This window comes from Centruroides vittatus, unplaced genomic scaffold (assembly GCF_030686945.1).
Source record: "Centruroides vittatus isolate TY-2023 unplaced genomic scaffold, ASM3068694v2 contig_751, whole genome shotgun sequence".
Classification (NCBI taxonomy): domain Eukaryota; kingdom Metazoa; phylum Arthropoda; class Arachnida; order Scorpiones; family Buthidae; genus Centruroides; species Centruroides vittatus.
In genome coordinates this window covers 226,829-245,715 of record NW_027122488.1, presented here as the reverse complement: position 1 = coordinate 245,715, position 18,887 = coordinate 226,829, and the positions used below count along the sequence as shown (strand labels likewise).

General features: G+C 36.2%; 1 long non-coding RNA gene across 1 annotated transcript; it reads right to left on the bottom strand.

The window, feature by feature from the left end:
- Nucleotides 1-230: 230 nt before the first annotated feature.
- Nucleotides 231-4,064, bottom strand: LOC136981307 (uncharacterized). Its single transcript, XR_010881678.1, has 3 exons — nt 3,972-4,064; nt 2,922-2,992; nt 231-361 (listed from the first exon to the last, which is right to left on the bottom strand). It is a non-coding gene; the product is annotated as an uncharacterized lncRNA (long non-coding RNA).
- Nucleotides 4,065-18,887: the final 14,823 nt, after the last annotated feature.

The window sequence follows — 18,887 nt, the reverse complement described above, 5'->3', positions numbered from 1 at the left end:
CAGATTGCGGCCAAAATCCAACATTTTCTGACTCTGGCCCATTTTCATATATATTTTCATACGGCCAATATCCATAATTTTCTGGAGCTGTCCAATGATTATTTATGTTTTGTTCCGACCCATTTCCAATATTTTGTGAAGGTGGCCAATATCTCATCGTTTCTGTTTGTGGTTCATATTCGGTCATTTCAGGAAATGGCCAATAACTCGTGAATTCTGATTGTGGGCAGTATCCACATTCATCCACTTGAGGTTCGTACTGCTGATATTCTGGTGGTATTCCACTTTGTGGGCATTCTGTATTCGGCCCATATTCAGTCATTCTTGACCATAATTCATACGGTACATAAAATATTGTATACTGAAATAAGAGGTAAGAAATTGTACTATAATAAAAATTTATTTGTAATTCGATCTTAAGTTTCTATCTGTAAACATCTAACAGTATATTCGAGGGGAGTTCAAATGAAAAGGTACGAAACGTCGTCACAACCAAACCGGTTGAAATGGGAATATGCTGCTTTGGGATACCGTAGTGAGACATCTAGAAACGCGAATGTAGTGTCCAGCGTGGTTGTGCGTCATGTGCATACACCCGTACATGATGCAGGAGAAAAGCAGGCAGTTGTGTGTTCTGTTCAATTGACGCGGCAGTGCGTGTGAGGACATCATGGCATTCACATTGCAAAAGTCGACGATTGAGGAGCAGAGAGATGTTCTCAGATTTTTGACTGCAAAAAATGTTAAACCTGCCTATATTCATCGCCAGACGGTGGCCGTATACGGGGGAGACTGTGTGTCTGACAAGTCAGTGAGAAAGTGGAGTGCCCGTTTTCGCGAAGGCCGGGAGTGCACACGTCTCCAGGTCACACAAAGTGTAATGGCCAGTTCAAGTGGGAGCCGCTTGAGCATCCGTCCTATAGCCCGGACATGTCGCCCTACGACTTCCATCTGTTTGGTCCGCTGAAAAAACATCTCAAAGGGAAGCGCTTCAACTCGGACGACGAACTGAAGGATACAGTGGAGGACTGGCTCTTGTCACAGCCACAGGCACTCTGGAACAGGAAATCCTTCGGCTCATTAAACAGTGGGATAGTTGTGCTCAGGCCTCTTGTTATTTTGAATAAAGACTTCAATTATACCCACAGTGTCGTTTCGTACCTTTTCATTTGAACACCCCTCATATCAGCAGACAGCCAGATTGCACAATTGGATGGCCGAGCGGTCGAGGTGGCAGCCAACCGCTCTGGGGAACTCGGGATCGAATTCAGACGGGTCGAAAAATTTTTGTAAGTGTCCGTATATGTCGGGCACCGGCCGCTCCATTGTTGGCCTGGCCGAATCCATAAGATGCTTATTAAAAAGCCCGTTTGATGTTCACAGGGTGGAAAGGGTTTAAAATTTATATATATGTCGACAATACTAAATTAAATATTAATTATTTGTTTTAAAAACAAATATGAAATAATGGTAATATTTAAAAGACTTATTATACTCATTAAAATTAGTTCAATTTATAAAAGCTATTTAAATAGAATAAATACTTTTCATAATATAACGTGTATTTATGTAAAGGTAAAACATATTAACTTTTTTATTTTTATTTTAATTATTGGCAGTAATAAATATGTTAAGATGTGATTCAACTGTACACTTACAAGTTGAGAAAATTTTCGAACTTCTCTGACAGTGTTTAATTATTTTATTAATATAAATTTAGCTGTAAGTGAGGACATGTCTAAAAAAAGTAACAATTTTCTGTCTGAAATTAAATGTGATTTGGAGTAATGAAAACACATTATTCTGCTCATTTACACACGTGTTTGTTAAACTAATGTAAGAGAAAATCGAACTTTAGGAATAATTATTACATTTTTGCTACATGAAATTTTATTAAAGCACAGAATTTCACGCATAAATCTATAATATAATAATAATATCTAATATCTGAATTGAAAAAATGAATGACAACTATAGAGTTAATGATTTATGATGTGATTATAGTTGTTCATATTGTATAATATATTGGTAATAATTGTATTCATCAATATGAAATATGAATTTGAATATGAAGAATGTAAGATGTAAAACAGTATAATTAATGAATTTTATAAAAATATTGCAGTCTCAGTAGACTTTAAATACTATTCGAAATGCATTTGTAAAAAATTGAAATAAATTATTTGAAGTTTTCAATATAATCGTTAAGTAATATTTAATGAAACTTATATGTTAGTGTTTGTTTTATTTTTCCTAGCCACAGTCAACAAGAGGTACTACTTCATACAGGAATATTCATTTTGAAAATTCTTTGTCACTTTTAATTCCGACTTGTACAGAAGTTGTAATTTAACATCACATTTAATACAAAATTATTTGTAATTTTTTTATGTTTTCTATTACGAGATTTAGTCTAGAAGAAAGTTTCGGGTATTAAAACACAATTTATAATTGCTCTTTTTGCTTTAGCACAAAGTTCTAAAGTTATATGAAATTTATTGAAGTCATTAACTCATTAAAGTTTTTTGTTATTGTATTTCTTAATTCATAATATCACAAAAATAGTATTTTGTTCATGTTGAAAATAAAATGTATGTTTGTTATATTTTCAAATATAAAATTCTATTTGTTGAAATAGCAGACAGCATGTAGAATTCTGTTTCGTATGCCACATTTCAACAAAAGGTAAATCTCTATCAAATTTTTACTCTATCAAAAAGTCTAAATATTATTTGAAAACTAAAGCAAAATTGCCACCAAATTGAAAAAAAACCAAAAAAACAAAACTTAGTGCTTCATATCGGTTTATTATACCTTCATTTTTGACTTCATTGGCAAGCAATATGAGTTTAGATTCAATTTAAATATTATTTATTTTACGTTTATCTAAGACATAAATTAAAATTTCCTACTATACTAACCTGATAAGCATACACAACATAATTGTCATATCCAAATGACGAATAAATTTCATTAGAAAAGCACTGAAAATCTGTGAAGAAACATTTTATAATTATTTATCTATTTTCTAACTGAATAATAATAAACTTAATTGTGTTAATGAAACAATAAACTGTAAATAAGAAAGCTGCAAGTCACGATCAAGTTCTTGATAAAAGCCAAAGTGTATTAATTTGCTGATATTAATGGGTATTATAAATAGTGGCATTAATAATTAATTGTATTAGTCCTCCCTCTTCCGAGACTAATTAGAAAAATTTTAGATGGGTCTAACAATATGTTCTATTTCCTGCGAAAATACAAAACAACCACATCTAAAATAGTACAGTAGCCGGGTTCTTCAGAGTAATTTTTAATCTTCTCCCTCTCCCCAGAGAGGGGAATTTGAAAAAATTACATCTTAGTGTGCCTTCTCATGACGTACCCTGTGTACCAAATTTTAAGTTTCAACTCCTCACCGTTTGGGCTTTGCGTTAAACATTACTATTATTGTTATTATTATCAACCCATCTCGAATATATATATAATATCTGTATATATATATATATATACAGAGAGAGAGAGATCAGTTATTCAAAATAATTTTCATTTCAATATCAGATAAAACTGCAAGTGAAAATTAATTATTGTAGTGATTATTTCCATATTAGTCTATGTAATGCATTTTCACGAATAAAAATAATAAAAAATTCTGTTGCCTTTCTTCAATTCAAATAAGAATTTGATTTATAATGCCGTTGAACTCGTCTCGGTCCCCTCAGTTCACATATATACTCAAAGTCCCGAAATTCCATAGACAGTAATCTATAGTACACCTTTAATATTAAACATTCCATTGAAAGCAAATAATGTAGCAACGATGTTTATCATAATTGACTTTATAATAACTTTATTCATCTTTTAAACCTTCTTTTAAAATGTTAGAACAATAACATTGTTTATTATAGCATTATGGACACGCTGTAAATTAATCAGTATAATTATACACATAATCAGATAATTTAACTTACTTTCAGCATTCATTTTCGCAAAAATGTTTCGCTTTCGAAAAAAACGCGTCCGACAACAATCGCATCCAATCAACAATCGGATTTGAGAATTGTTAAAATTATATTGTTAGCGCGTTTTATGAATGTCGGGCGCCCCAAGCGGTAAACATAAAGGCCCGTGTATTTTTAGCTGTGTACTAGGGATTTTTTGGCGGAAGGTCTATGCGAACTTGTATTTGCTATCCTCTGACTGTATATTTCTAAGTTAAATAAACTGTTTTTTTTTACGCCGTGTCTAGTTGAACCTCGTAAAGTGGTGTTACAATATCCGGGACAGCCGACAGGATACTTAATGATACAAGTTACGGAAATTTAGATATGATGAAGAAGACTTCGAAAAAGCTTGACGAAAACGTCCGGTGAACTTATGGCTGAGATTGGTAAAACTGTGGTAGATTTTTTGTGGTGTCGTCTCCTCTACAATTAGGGTCAAACTGGTAATATTAGATCCACTGGTAGTGGGAGAGATTGCCTGGAGTGAGGACGATTTTTCGTCGGACGCCGATTCCGTTGCCGAAACCAGGTGAAGATGCTAACAAAGGACGTAGTTATTAGAAGTGTCAGAGGTTTTGCGAAGGATCTCAACAGGTCAGAAGTCACAGTATCGCTTGCCAAAGTTAAAATTGCTGAAGTTTGATGGTAACCCCAGAGGATGGCTGAAATTTTGCAGTCATTTTAAAGAAATTGGTGAGAATAAAAGTATCTCAGCGGAGAATAAATTTCAGTATCGGCTTCAGGCCACAAAGGAAAAATCCAAGGCATGTGAGATCTCAGACAGTTTCTCAAAAAGTAGTTTTTTCAGTTTTTTAACCGAAGTATACAGTTTGAAATCTAATCTAGATGTTGATAAAGTACAGACAAACCATCATTCGGTGATTTTATCCACTCGGTTTAAAGCATACTTCCATTTATTTAATGAGTCTACTCTTATAATTTCCTACGTGTGGGAAGATGCAGTATACTTGAAATGAATGTTGAATAGAACATTTCTTCTTTTGGTACAAAACAAGACTTAATTGAACAAAGAAAGAAAAAACAATATTATTCGCTCACCAGCTGCAAATATATAAGAATTAAATTCCAGTTTTAATATTTGATAGAAATTACAAATTTACGACCGTTCAATGCATTGCTGAGAAAGAATTATTTTATTTATCTAACGTTTTCAGTCTTACTCCTATAGGCCATCACCAGGTCTCTTAATGAAAAATATGGGTATTTTATCCTACGCTGCTTATGATTGTGTGTTTATCATAAAGTGTCAAGAAACAAAGGGACATGAGGTGTCTTGATTTCGTGATATATTTCTCATATATCATAAAATTAATGTAGGCCTAATTTATTGTTAGTGTTATACGAAATATTTTTACTACAAAATATATTTGTCTCCAACACTTTGTTAGTATGTAAGTTTTTATAAAGCATTAAATCACTTACAGTGAAACCTCGCTTAACGAACATAATTCTTTCAGAACCTTACTCGTAATGCGAAAAACTCGTTAAGCGAAACAATTTTTTTCATAGAAATTAATGTAATATACGATAATGCGTTCCAAGTCGAAAAAAATATTCAAATACCGTATTGCGTATAGCACGAGATTTTGTCCATTTTTCACTGCTTCAAAAACCTAGGCTGTCCTATACGCGCGAGCGAAGGATCCTTTGCGTTTTTGCAGTAATTTTTGTGAATCGTGTATAGTTCATGCTGCCATTATAGCAGAGTAGTGCTATCGAGGTCAAGGTGAATGTCACTTTTAAAGAGATGATTATAAATGTAGTTATTTCATATTTGTTAAATTGGCAGTTTTAATGGATATTTGTACATTCTGAATCATTAGAAATAAACTCTTTCCTGTCACGTGCATAGTTTTGCTACATGGGTATCAGGTGCGTGAAAAAGCATTTTCAAAAGCTGATAGCAGTCATTCAGGAAATACTGCATTTCAAATTCACCTGACGGATTAGAGGACGATGCCTTCTGGAGTAAGAGTGAAAAAGAGGAGAATTGTAACGAAGCTTCGGAGGGCGAGTCCGAGTAGTTAAAAGCTGATAGCATCAAGAAAACATGGTTGTTTGCCTTAATACGTGCATTTGATGATAATTTATTTGTGATTGAAGGAAATAAAATTAGAATTGTATTAATAAATCTAATTTTCTTTATTTTGATCTTTAAAGTCACACTTCGTCCTATATACGTAATCGTCTTATACGCAAGGAAATATGGTATTTTACGTACAACGTTTATTCAAAAAAAATTAATTATACAATATACATTAAGGAGCGTGATTCATCATCATCTTTTCGTCTAGCACGGAATGAACGAACCTGGAATGCGAATTCGATTTGCAGAAAACAAAAACTCACAGATAATAGCATGGAGCATGCGCACAATTCCCCTCTCCTCGTCTCGTTATGCAAAACGTAGTTCGTTAAGCGAGTCACTTTTTTATCATTTGTTTTAATCGTTATGCATAATACTCGTTAAAGCGAGGCTTATGTATTTATGTAACTGTATGTATTTTTTAATAATCAAAAAGACAGGAATCGACAAATGATTTTGATAAGTCTTTTTTCAATTTATTTAATTTAAATTATATGCTTGCATTAATCAATTGACGCAAAAATTTCGATTTATACTAAGCAAAGATGTCACATCCATGTAGACTATTTTGTGATAATGAATAAAAAATAATGTGAATAAAAGTAAATTATAGTATATTTAGAAAAATAGAAAAATTTATTTCGATTGTGTTTACATTCTGATTTACAAACATTCTAAATTATATAAAGTAATACATGAATTTACCTTCTGTTCATTTCACAATGCCTGCATTACACTTAATTATCGTCATTTCACAAGAAAAAATAATTTTAACAAAATTTCAACGAATCGATTTAAACAAAAATACTTTTAGTAAATTTAAAAGTTATAAAGTAAAATAATAAAATATGTAAAATTGTGATTTTAGCAACTTTTATTACAATATTGCAAAAATTCTTCATTAAAATATGTTGAAAGTTGACAGGAATAATAAGCTATTACCGAAATAAACAAAAAAGTTTTTGTTTATTATCTTCTTAAGGAAAACAAAGACAAGGAGGATTTGTTTGTGGACATTCACGACTTCCAAGTGTCTTCCAATAATGTCTGCAAATTCCAAATACGTCTTCGATGAGGCAAAAGTGTGGCTGCCCAGCTTCTCTAAAATAATACATTTTACAACTTGAAACTAATGTGGATAGTCCTAAAAAAAAAAACACGTATAAGTTCTGATACATTAATCTACCAATGGAAGTATTGAAGAGGTAATTGACCCTACCACCAGCACAAATCAGAAAAAATACAAGCAATAACTTCTTTGTTAAAATCAAAACTGATTGTTTTTCCATTTTCAATAGTTTAAATATTATACAATCATCAAAATGTAAAAGGTCTCGCATGTGTTATATGATATTTCCGCATTATTTAGATAAAAATTTAATTTAGAAGAAACCTCAGAACTTTGCACATTAAGGAATTTTTTCTTTTGTAAAGTCGATAATGTTTCTCGAAGTTTCAATATTAAAATTTCTACAATAATTCCCAAAACTCGCATCGCATATTAGAAAAATAAAGACATTGAGAGATAGTGTTATCAGTGGCGTAGCGTAGTGGGGGCGGTAGGGGCGGCCCGCCCCGGGCGGCACTTTACGGGGTCGGCAAAATTTCACAATAATAATAATACCTAAATAAGGTGGCGGCGAAATTTTCCTCCGCCCCGGGAGGCTGACACCCACGCTACGCCACTGTTTATAGGTCTACAGTTTTTTCAAATTGCAGCCCAATAATTTTTCTCTAAACGCAATATTTACGAGAACATACTTCCCACGTACAATCTGTTAGAAAAATATAAACACTTTATTATACATAAAAACAATTATTCTGGCATTTATACAAGATTATTTTTATTTAAACACGTTTTACATGAAGTCTTTGGACGTTTAGGTTAGCAACTTCGATCACGTGTGGGGCCATCACAACCTGTCTAACACGGAACACTTTTCAAATTTTGGTTAATGTGAACCTAGGTATTGCAAAATAGCGGCGCTGATAGTAATGATGCCTTCGTATGCAAATATCCATAAAAAATTCCGTTCAGGAAACATGAGGAATAATATGAATTTCGAATTTTGGTTACGATGTAGACGGATTATGCACGTTAATTTTTTAAAGGTGTCTGTGTTTTTTTAAAGTTTGTACAGTACAATTTACTCGAAGTCTAAAGTTATCGAGGAGGAAAGTTTGTCAATGGTAATTATCATGTTAAACGTGTCCTTAATGTGTGTTAAATGTCATTAAAGGGTATTAAAGGTGTGTTAATAGTGTGTAAGTTAGGTAAAAATTTTGTAAATGGTTTATATGTGGTTCAAATATACGTTTAAAGTGTGTAAATGTGTTAAATGTGTTTAAAAGTGTGCAAATGTGTGTTAAACGTGTTAAATTTGTCATAACCAAGGATATGTAATAGTGATTTCCGACGCCGAAAGACAACGTGAACGACACATGGAAGGCTAGGTGGCCGTGTGTAAAATTCCGTGAATCTTACAATATTAGTGCCTGAGAAGTGAATAGATACGATACTTAGTGCATTCCACATTTATTTTACATAAATCTCACATATATACAGAACAGGGTCTAACAAAGAAAGAGGTCACTGCCCTCGGTTACAGGGTTTTATATATCGGGCGTCTCGCCCTCGGGCGCTGCGCTCGACGCGCCCTTTACATGTCGTGGTAAAGCACATGACATCCCTTCCCTCCTAGAAAGATACATAATCTTTCCAATATTTCGGAGGTTGTCTCATGCGTGGCTGACGGTCCTCTCTGAGGTTGCTGGTAGGTGCATCCAAACTCTGTTCCCCTTCGTCTGGAGCTAGCTCTTCCACGTCCGACTTGTCATTGGGAGAAGACTCTTCGTTTGTCGGTTTGGCTGTAGCTCTCCTCTGGGAAACGTGGTCGAATTTGGTCTGTATGTCGTTTAATTATCTGACCATCCTCTGTACGGGCCGAATAAGTAACATTTCCTCTCACATCCGTGATGTCAGCTGGGGTCCAGTTCTCGGCGGAATTGAAGCTTCGAACATAAACTGGATCACCCACTCGGAAGGCTCGATTCGGAGATTTCATTTCTACTTTCTCACTGTTGCCTTCTTTCGTTGAGGGATAGCAATTATCTATGCAAGTCCGCAACTTCCGCCCCATCAGCAGTTCAGCCGGACTCACTCCCGTTGCCGACGACGGTGTCACATGCTGTGATATTAGCATTCTCGCTAACTTCAAACTCCTTTCAGCCTGTCAGCTCCTTTCATTTTCTTCAGAGTCTGCTTTGTAAATTGCACCATCCTCTCCGCTTGTCCGTTAGACGATGGATGAAAGGGTGCCGTAGTGATATGTTGAATACCGTTGTTATTAAGAAAATTGCGAAACTCGCAAGATGTAAAGGCAGTGCCATTATCTGATACAATCACTGTTGGTATTCCGTGCGTGGCGAACAGTTTCCGCAACACTTTAATCACTCCATTTGCAGATGTCGACGGCACTATATCCACTTCCAACCACTTGGACTCTGGCATCCACCACTATGAAAAATATTTTGCCCTGAAAGGGGCCGGCAAAATCTATGTGGAGCCTATTCCACGGAGCTTCCTCCGGTTCCCAAGCGGACATTGTCTTGGGAGGGTTACGTTGGACTGCTTGACAGCTCGCACATGACCTAACTAATTTCTCAATGTCGCTGTCCAGGCCTGGCCACCAGATGTAACTCCTAGCCAGTGCCTTCATCTTAACAATACCCGGGTGTGCGACGTGCAACATATTGAGACATATTTTCCGTTGATGGGGAGGAATTACGATACGACTTCCCCATAGCAAACATCCTTTATGGATTGACAGTTCTACACTTCTGTTTTCGAATGGTTGAAAAAGGCCTGAAGTTTTCTGCTTGGGCCAGCCATTCACAACCCAAGTCTTCACCCTAGATAAGATTGGGTCTTTATCGGTTGCTAGAGCTATTTTTCTAGCTGACAGAGATGGACACTCCATGACGTCTATAAGGAAGATGTCTCTCTCGTTCTGTTGTTGCTCTGGGACTTCGGCCACCGGAAGACGACTCAACGCGTCTGCGTTTTGTATAGATTTTCCTTGTCTGTAGACGAGTGTGTAGTCATATGCTGACAGGAGGTTATTCCATCGGAGCATCCGGGGTGAGATGATGCTTGGAGTCGGTCTGGATGACGATAGTAGGGCAAGAAGAGGTTTGTGATCTGTCTGTATTTCCACTTGCCGTCCGTAGATATAGTCGTGAAATTTCTTAACTCCCGCCACGATTGCCAAGGCCTCTCTGTCTATCTGTGCGTAGTTACGTTCCGTTGCTGATAGAGTGCGTGAATAGTATGCAATGGGTGCCTCACTTCTGTCTGGCATGCGGTGGTTAAGGACAGCTCCAATACCGTAAGGTGACGCATCACATGTTAGCACTAACGGTTTTTTTGAGTCGAAGTGCGTTAGTACGGCGTCTGATGTCAACAATGATTTGACGGCCTTAAACGCTTTTTCGTGTCTGGGCCCCCACTCCCACGGTGTGTTCGCATCCAGAAGACGATGCAAAGGTTCCGCAACCGTGGCTTTGTTTTTTAGAAAAACATGATAAAAATTAACTAGTCCCAGGAACCCTTGAAGCTCTCTTTTGTTAGATGGTACAGGACTGTGCCAAACTGCCCGGACATTCTCCTCTGAGGGATGAATTCCGTTTGCATCTATCTTAAATCCCAAAAATGTTACACTTGGAACGCCTATAACACATTTCTGTGTTTTAATGCGCAAGCCCGATGATTGGAATCTCTCTAGAACCTGCCTAACCTTATGTAGCAGATTTTCCTCGGATTTAGCCGCAATGAGAATATCATCAAAGTATGGGATTACCCCTTCTATTCCCCCTACAAGTTGTTCGATAAATGCTTGGAAAATCCCCGGCGCCGCGTTGATACCAAATTGTAATCTATTGACCTTAAAAGCCCCTTTGTGTGTAATAATCGTTTGAGCTCTCGCTGTATCATCATCTACCGCGAGCTGCTGATATGCCTGGGCCAGATCAAGTTTGGCAAATACTTTCGCATGTCCCAAATCTGCCAACAAGTGATTGATTGCTGGAATGGGATAAGCGGTGGGCCGCAGTGCTTTATTAAGTGTAATTTTATAATCCCCACAGATGCGTACCGATCCATCTTGCTTCAAAATCGGCACAATGGGTGTAGCCCACTCAGGATCTGTGATCGGTTCTAGAATTCCCTGCTTGACCCATTTCTCAAGTTCGTCGTCAACCTTTTGACGAATCCCCAATGGTACGCGCCTTGCCTTTAATCTGATAGGCGTTACGTTCGGGTCTAATTTAATTGAAATCGGTTGGCCCTTATATGTTCCTAACCCCTCTTTGAATACACTTGGAAACTCTTCCATCAACTCCTGGATTCGATCTCGGGAAATGCGATATACGCCTGAGACACATATCCCTAACTCTTTGAACCAGTTTCTCCCTAGCAAACTTATGTTGTTTCCCCTGGCCACGATTAGTGGAAGTTCTCGGGTGAAGTTGTTGTATGTGACCTTCACTTGGCATTGGCCGGCAATTCGAACTTGTTTCTTTGAGTACCCACGCAAAATGGTGCGGAAAGGGTATAACTTTGGGGAATTGTTACCAAAAATCTTGTTAAACGTGTCTTCTGACACGATAGTATACGGAGATCCCGAATCTACTTGGAACCGACTACTTTTCCCGTTAATTTTGACTAACGCGGTGATAGCTTCGGTCAACAAAGGATCAGCTACTTGATTCACGTGGACCCCTGATTTGACTACTTTTTCCGTTTGAGACGAAATGGAAAAAGAACGTTTCTCTGAACGGCATACCTTCTGAATATGACCCGATTTTTTACAAAGGAAACATTTGCTCTTTCGGTACGGGCATTCTTTGCGATTATGCTTCCCACCGCAGCCTTTACAGACTTTTATTGACTCGGGGTAGCTTGGTTGTCCCTTGCTCTTAAAATTGACCCTATTATATTCTTGATGCGTTCGCGAGCGTTCAATGCCCGGTTCCCCTTTGTTCCGGATTAGACCTACTTCAGTTTCAGTGCACGTGTTAGGCCTAACTTCTTTTGTGTAACGAACAGCGGCTTCAGCCGCTAAGGCCTCTTTCTGTGCCTCTAAAAACGATAGGTTTTTTCGAGCGAAAAGGCGACGTTGGAGCGTCTCGTCCAACAGACCACAAACGAATCTATCACATAACATTTCCTCTAAGTGAGGACCGAATTCGCAAAATTCTGCGAGTCTACGCAACTCCGCAATATAGATAGACAGAGATTCTCCCACCTTTTGATCACGTCTATAAAATTGATTCCTACGAACAATTCGTGAGGGTTGAGGGGCGAAATGTGACCTCAAGACGTCTTTCAGTTCTTGAAAGGATTTCGTGGCTGGCAAGTTGGGAGACAAAAGAGACCTCAATAGGTTGTACGTTTCTCGTCCACATGCCGTCAGCAGAATAGCTTTCTTCCTCTCTTCGTCTTCTATATTGTTAGCAGTTAGATATGCGTCGAGCCTCTCAGCATAAGGAATCCACTCACTTGGGTGTGTAGGGTCGAACTCTTCCAGACAGCCGAAGGTAGCCATTGATCTCGCTCCACGTGGTCCCGGTGAAGATCGTGCTTATTCTGTTTCCTCAGGACTTATTCTCAATCCAATCCCATCCTCGTCGCCAGATGTAAAATTCCCGTGAATCTTACAATATTAGTGCCTGAGAAGTGAATAGATACGATACTTAGTGCATTCCACATTTATTTTACATAAATCTCACATATATACAGAACAGGGTCTAACAAAGAAAGAGGTCACTGCCCTCGGTTACAGGGTTTTATATATCGGGCGTCTCGCCCTCGGGCGCTGCGCTCGACGCGCCCTTTACATGTCGTGGTAAAGCACATGACACCGATCGTAGATGAAAAGGCGAGAGATGTGAATCGTAAGGCTGCAGTTCTTAAGAGTAAAATTTATGTACAATACAGGCAAATTTTGTTCGAACCACTGATGTATACAATCTCGCAATTCACTTCGTACATACGTCGGTTGAATTTATAGGTAGTATGATGACTTTTTTTATTTTTCGTTTCTGGTCCAAGACTAGGAAAAGTAACCAAAAGCAGGGGAAAAGGTAAGTAGCAAATTTATGTTTTAAAAATGTTTTAGTTTTAAAAAAGTTTAAATATAGGCGCGTTTAGGTTATTGTCGACGGTCGCCATTTTGTATACCTAGGGTAACATTAACCCAAATTGGAATACAGATCAGTGTTGCAGCAATGAAATTTCAAAACGTACTGAATCTCCTTCCAAAAATGTACTGTTTCCCTTCAAAATGTACTATTTCTATGGTTGGTTGCTTTTGATATTAATATGCCATCATACTAAGTTTTTGTGCTTATTTCAAATTAATATCCATAAATACTTTGATTACGTGCCAATATATATAGGGGCGATCGGGACAACTTCGGCATACGGGGCAAGTTCGTCAATTAAATTTTCTTTTAAACAAAATAAAAGGAGACTCTCTTTAGAGGCTAGACAGATGAGTTTTAATGACGGCTTGTTTAGTGTGGTGTCTGTGTTGTTCTCCGACAAGCGTAGTTGAAATATCAAATAAGTTGTCTGTTTCATTCAATTTCATATAATATTTTGCTTCCATTTATATAGAATTGGCATGTTTTGTTATAATTCCATAATAACGAAAGTTATTTTTCCTGTTAGAAGGATAAAACATTAACTTATTCACGTGACCAGATCATCGTGTATCCTATTCTCGGGATTCCACTTAATGTTTCTAAATCGTGACTATTGGGGCATCTTCGGCAGTGTTGCCGATCTTGTTCCCGATCGTGTTTTGCTATGGTTTGATTTGGCCGCAGCTAACAACTAGCAGAAGAAATAACTAGATTCCCATACAAAGCCACACTAGAAGCTAAGGCTAAAGATAAAAAAATCGGAAACTCGCATAATAACTTCATAATTTAAAAATTAAATTATGGTGGTAAAAAATAATACAAAAGTATATATATTATTTATACTCGTACAATTTCAAAACTATTTTCTGTAATAATTCGACTCTGACTTGACCGATATTTTGATATTATTGACGACAAAAGTTTAAAATCGTTGATTTCCTTACCTGTCCATTATTTTTGTTTGACGGATTTGAATTGTTTGGACCACGTGGCGTGAAAAATTTTGTCAAGGTCTGATGAGAATGTGCAGACGACTGAAACTTGTGACACACGTGTGAAAGAGGACCACTGTGAGTCAAGACATTTGCACGTGAAACTATCTATGTTTTTGACGTCCACCGACATACGCCATGTGCATGTTGTGATTGGGTGATTCAAATTAACAATTAGTGACACTAGTGAGACTTTATTAAACTAATTTTTTCTCGTTTTCCTGTTAAGGCATGAAATATTATTTTGTACCATAAATGGTACTGAAATATTATAATGTACTCAAAATGTACTAAAAAACTAAGTGTACTTTCAATTTACTCGAAAAAAGCAAAATGTACCCGAAAAGTACAAATGTACTAGGAACGGCAACACTGATACAGATCAATGTTAATTTTTCTAGTCATCGACCATCCTCTCTCCCGGTAGGTCAACGACTACTATTGGTCGAATTACTTCGACCAATAGTAGTCGTTTCGCAACACTCCCTTCTTCCCATCGGACCCAGCGGTATCGTGGCATTCGAATAGAAAAATTACATAATACGAGGTTACCGGGCAGCAACATATGTTTTAAGTGGTTTCGAGGGTGCCGAGTTTGAATATTTGGTCCGTTTCTCGCGAAGTGTGGTTAATTGGCAGAACACCATTTGACATTCGGCTGTAAATTGCACAATTTCTTAGAGTTAACATTAGGAAAAAATATATCTTAAAAAATTTAAAATATATTTTCAATTGGTGTCTACTTGACCAATGAAATCTGCCATTTCGTGCCATCTGAGTATCGCAATAAACGTGACAATGGTGGGCTGAAATAACCAAACTCTTTATATGGTTTCGTTTTAATGTTTGTGTTATATTATAGTCAATGCCGGCCCGAGCAAACACAGCGCCCTAGGCAAATGACTTTGACGTCGCTCCATTTAAAAAAAAATTCGCAACAATATCAAACACCAATGTAAAATAGAGTACAGTATCTATTTTTTATTCAAATACGTAATAAAACAGCATAGTACCTATATAAATATATTTTCTCATTAAAGAAATTTGCTGTCACTAACGACACGTCGTTACACTTTTTTTTTATAAAACGATATTATTTTTCTATCGTTTTTACAATTTCTTTCTTAAAAAGTTTCAATTACTAGTTTACAATCATGTACAATAAACCAAGGGAACATGAAACATACGAGTATGTTGTTATAAGCTTTATTTATATGAAGCATATAGGTATATTAGAATTACATAAATTTCATTATCCTTGTCTTGGTTTTTGCGTAAGTGGAAACGATCTTCTTTAAATCAATTGTTTCAGCTATTTCCCGTTCTATCGACAAAGTTGACAACCCCACAAGTCTTTCTTGAGTCATTGTAGAACGCAGGTAAGTTTTAATTTGGAAAAACTGCGCTCACCACTGGCCACAGACACAGGAAATGTTAGCAACACCTTCTTTAACGCAGTTACTAAATTGGGTCCGATATCTATAAGTCCTTTTTGACAAATATAATTTAAAACTTCTTGTGGCGTAGGGTTATTAAGTACTCTTCTAGCAATAGCTTGTAGTTCGTTGCATAAATCAGTTGCATCAATAACTTTAGTCTTTGTGAGTTAGAGACACTTCCAATTTTACACATTGTTTGAGAACACCTTTGGAAGTTTTATTTTGTATGTCATGAATGTTATAGAGATAGCCAAAAACATGATTTATATTTTTTATCTAATTAAATCTCTCGTCAATTGAATTTATTGCAGTATCTAACACTGCAAAATAAAAATTATATGTGAACTGTTTTTGCTCGTCATGAATAGGTACGTCTTCCGCTTCATAACTAAACTGCCTTTTCTTTTTTCTTAGGCGGACTGGCACCGTTTCTAATGGGAACGATGCGGAAATGTTGGCTCCTTCTGAAATTTCTCTTGCTTCTACCAGCATTTTCTCGAATCCCAAATTACTTCTACAATCTTTAAGAAAGATTTTTGCTTTTAGTAGAGCATTTGTAGCAGCGTTAAGATCAAATTCTTTCGATTGAAGGAGTTTGCTAGTCAAATTAATTTCGAACAAAATGTTGTATCATACAACAAGAGAAGCAGTAAACTTGAAATTCGCAATACTTTTAGCAATAGACTGAGCCTCAATTCGCGTTTGATTTCCTGATGAACAAGTCAACGTTTGATCATAAATATCCGTGAGTGCATCATGTACAGCACATCAGCTAGTTGATAACGCAACGGACGCAACGCGTCGATCCTACTTTTCCATCTCGTATCGCTCAGTGGTTTTAGTGTCAAATTAGGCACATGACGCAATAGGACTTACCAACGGTAGGTCGAAGCAGAAAAATACACATAAATAGTTTGGATCAAGTTGAAGGATGTAGATGCCAGACAACATTTAGCAGCATCATTCGCCACAAGATTTAGTGTGTGAACTGCATGGTACGAAGAAAGCGCGTGGATTTTTTTCTAAAATCCTTTTTTGTATACCACTGTGCTTAACTTTCATGCTACTTCTATCGTCTTATATTTGTTCACGTAAATTTTCTAATGAAAGAGACATCTCATCTAATTGTTACAAAATTTTTTAAGATAAACCAGCACCAGTTGAGTCGGTAAGAGGAATAAAGCCTAAAAAATGTTCTTTGATTTCACTTTTACAATTACATTCTTTATCATCATAAGTTATCTTTACAAATTGAATGATGATGGTCATTTGTTCAACATGGCTTATGTCGGTTGTGCAATCTAGAATTATTGAATAATATTTAGCAGAGTGAATAGAATCTAGTATTTTTTTTTTTTTTTTTGTGGATAGCGTTAGCGAACAGACTTATTAATTCGTTTTGGATATTTTTTTCGAGATAATGAACATGAATCTCGTTGTTAGAAACTTTTCTCACGTGTTCTTGCATAATAGAATATCTGGTTTTATTTGATCCTACTATTTTCAAAAAGTTTTCATTGTTGTTAGTAAATATTTTGTCATGTGTTCTACAAAAAGGTAAGTTTTGACATCCTAGAACTCTCACTAATGACATTAATCTCTCCAGAATTTGTTGCCAGTATTGTTTTCTCCATTATTAAACGTATGTTTTCGTCATCGATGGTTTTATTTGTCTTCGACCCAATTTGCAATTCTTTCCATGTTTGGTATGTTCCCAAATGACTACTTTTCTCGTGAGTTATTAATATCTTAGATATATTCTTCCAGTCATTCACCCCATTGTTACATAGAGCGAATTTGCCATCTATAGAAAATAGCTTACAACAAAAGCATAATACCGCATCTTTTAAAACTGAATATTGTACCCATAGACGCGATATACATTCACCATTAACTAGATAGTGTACTGTAGAAAACTTTCTTCTGTTGTTATCTAATGGGAAGTTGACATTTTGTACTTGATCTGGCCCATGTTCAACAAGAAGTGTGACTGCATATGATCCGTAGAGGTATCCCACGTTGCAGGGTCACCAAAATTCAAAACGAGTCCAGAAACATCTTTATCTTTACTCGCACTCCTTTCACTATGTTGTAGGATAATTTCTGTTTCGGGAAACAAAGCAGAATTTTCTGTAGTACAGGTTTCCTTAAGAGAATTGTTTGCTTTTTCTATCACATCATCTGTACTTTTGCCTAGTAGCGGTTCTTGAGGATTTGGACGAAGATACTTCTGGAATGAGCCTGCTTGCTTTGCTAATGATAATTCTTTCTCTAATTTTCTCTTACGAAATTGTGCTCCAGATAATTCTTTTTCTCTCATCTGTCATGTCTCAAGAATGACCGGATCTTAAATATAAAAATCTGTGGTCACACTGTGTGATAAACTTTTACGTAAGATAACCTTTGTAAATACTAATCAAATACTATAATATAACAGAAGGGTTAGAAGTACGAAATAATCAAATAATCTTAATCCTTGCTGTTGTTTCTTCCCGGGGAGCCCCGGGCTAATCTGCTAATTAATTTATAAAAATGTTTAATCTGAGCTCCTCTTTGCAGTTTGTGTAATGTAAAAACGCATGCGAATATAGAAAACTAAATAAATTCTTATTTTAACAAATATCTCCAAATTTCTTCTGTAATTTTGCATTTCAAAACTAATTTTATCCTTGTACTTTATTACACGAACCATTGACATAGCTTTTTATTTTGAAACCTATTTAGTTAAAGCCTTTAATTATACGCCAGAGTAACCACTTAATGAGGAGATACTCTATTTGAAATTATAAAAGAAATTCCATGGCTGGAACTCCAAGGAACGTGCATTTACTGCACGTAGATAGCGTGAAATCTAGACAGCGACCCTGAAACTACGTAGCCAATATGGCGGTTCCATAGGGAACATTGGTGCCTGATCTTGTGTTTATAAGATCTTGAGCAAAATCGAATGTAGATAGAAATTAATTTACAGAAATTCAATAAATATTTTGGTAAGATGTACAGTACATTATCTAAATTAGAAATATGTAAACGTAACCGTTGAGTTTCCTAGCAATTGGTCGAACGGCCTAGGAGTGTATAGCGAACAAACAAACATATTTACTCATTTATATATTAGATAAAAGCTTGCTCGTTAACT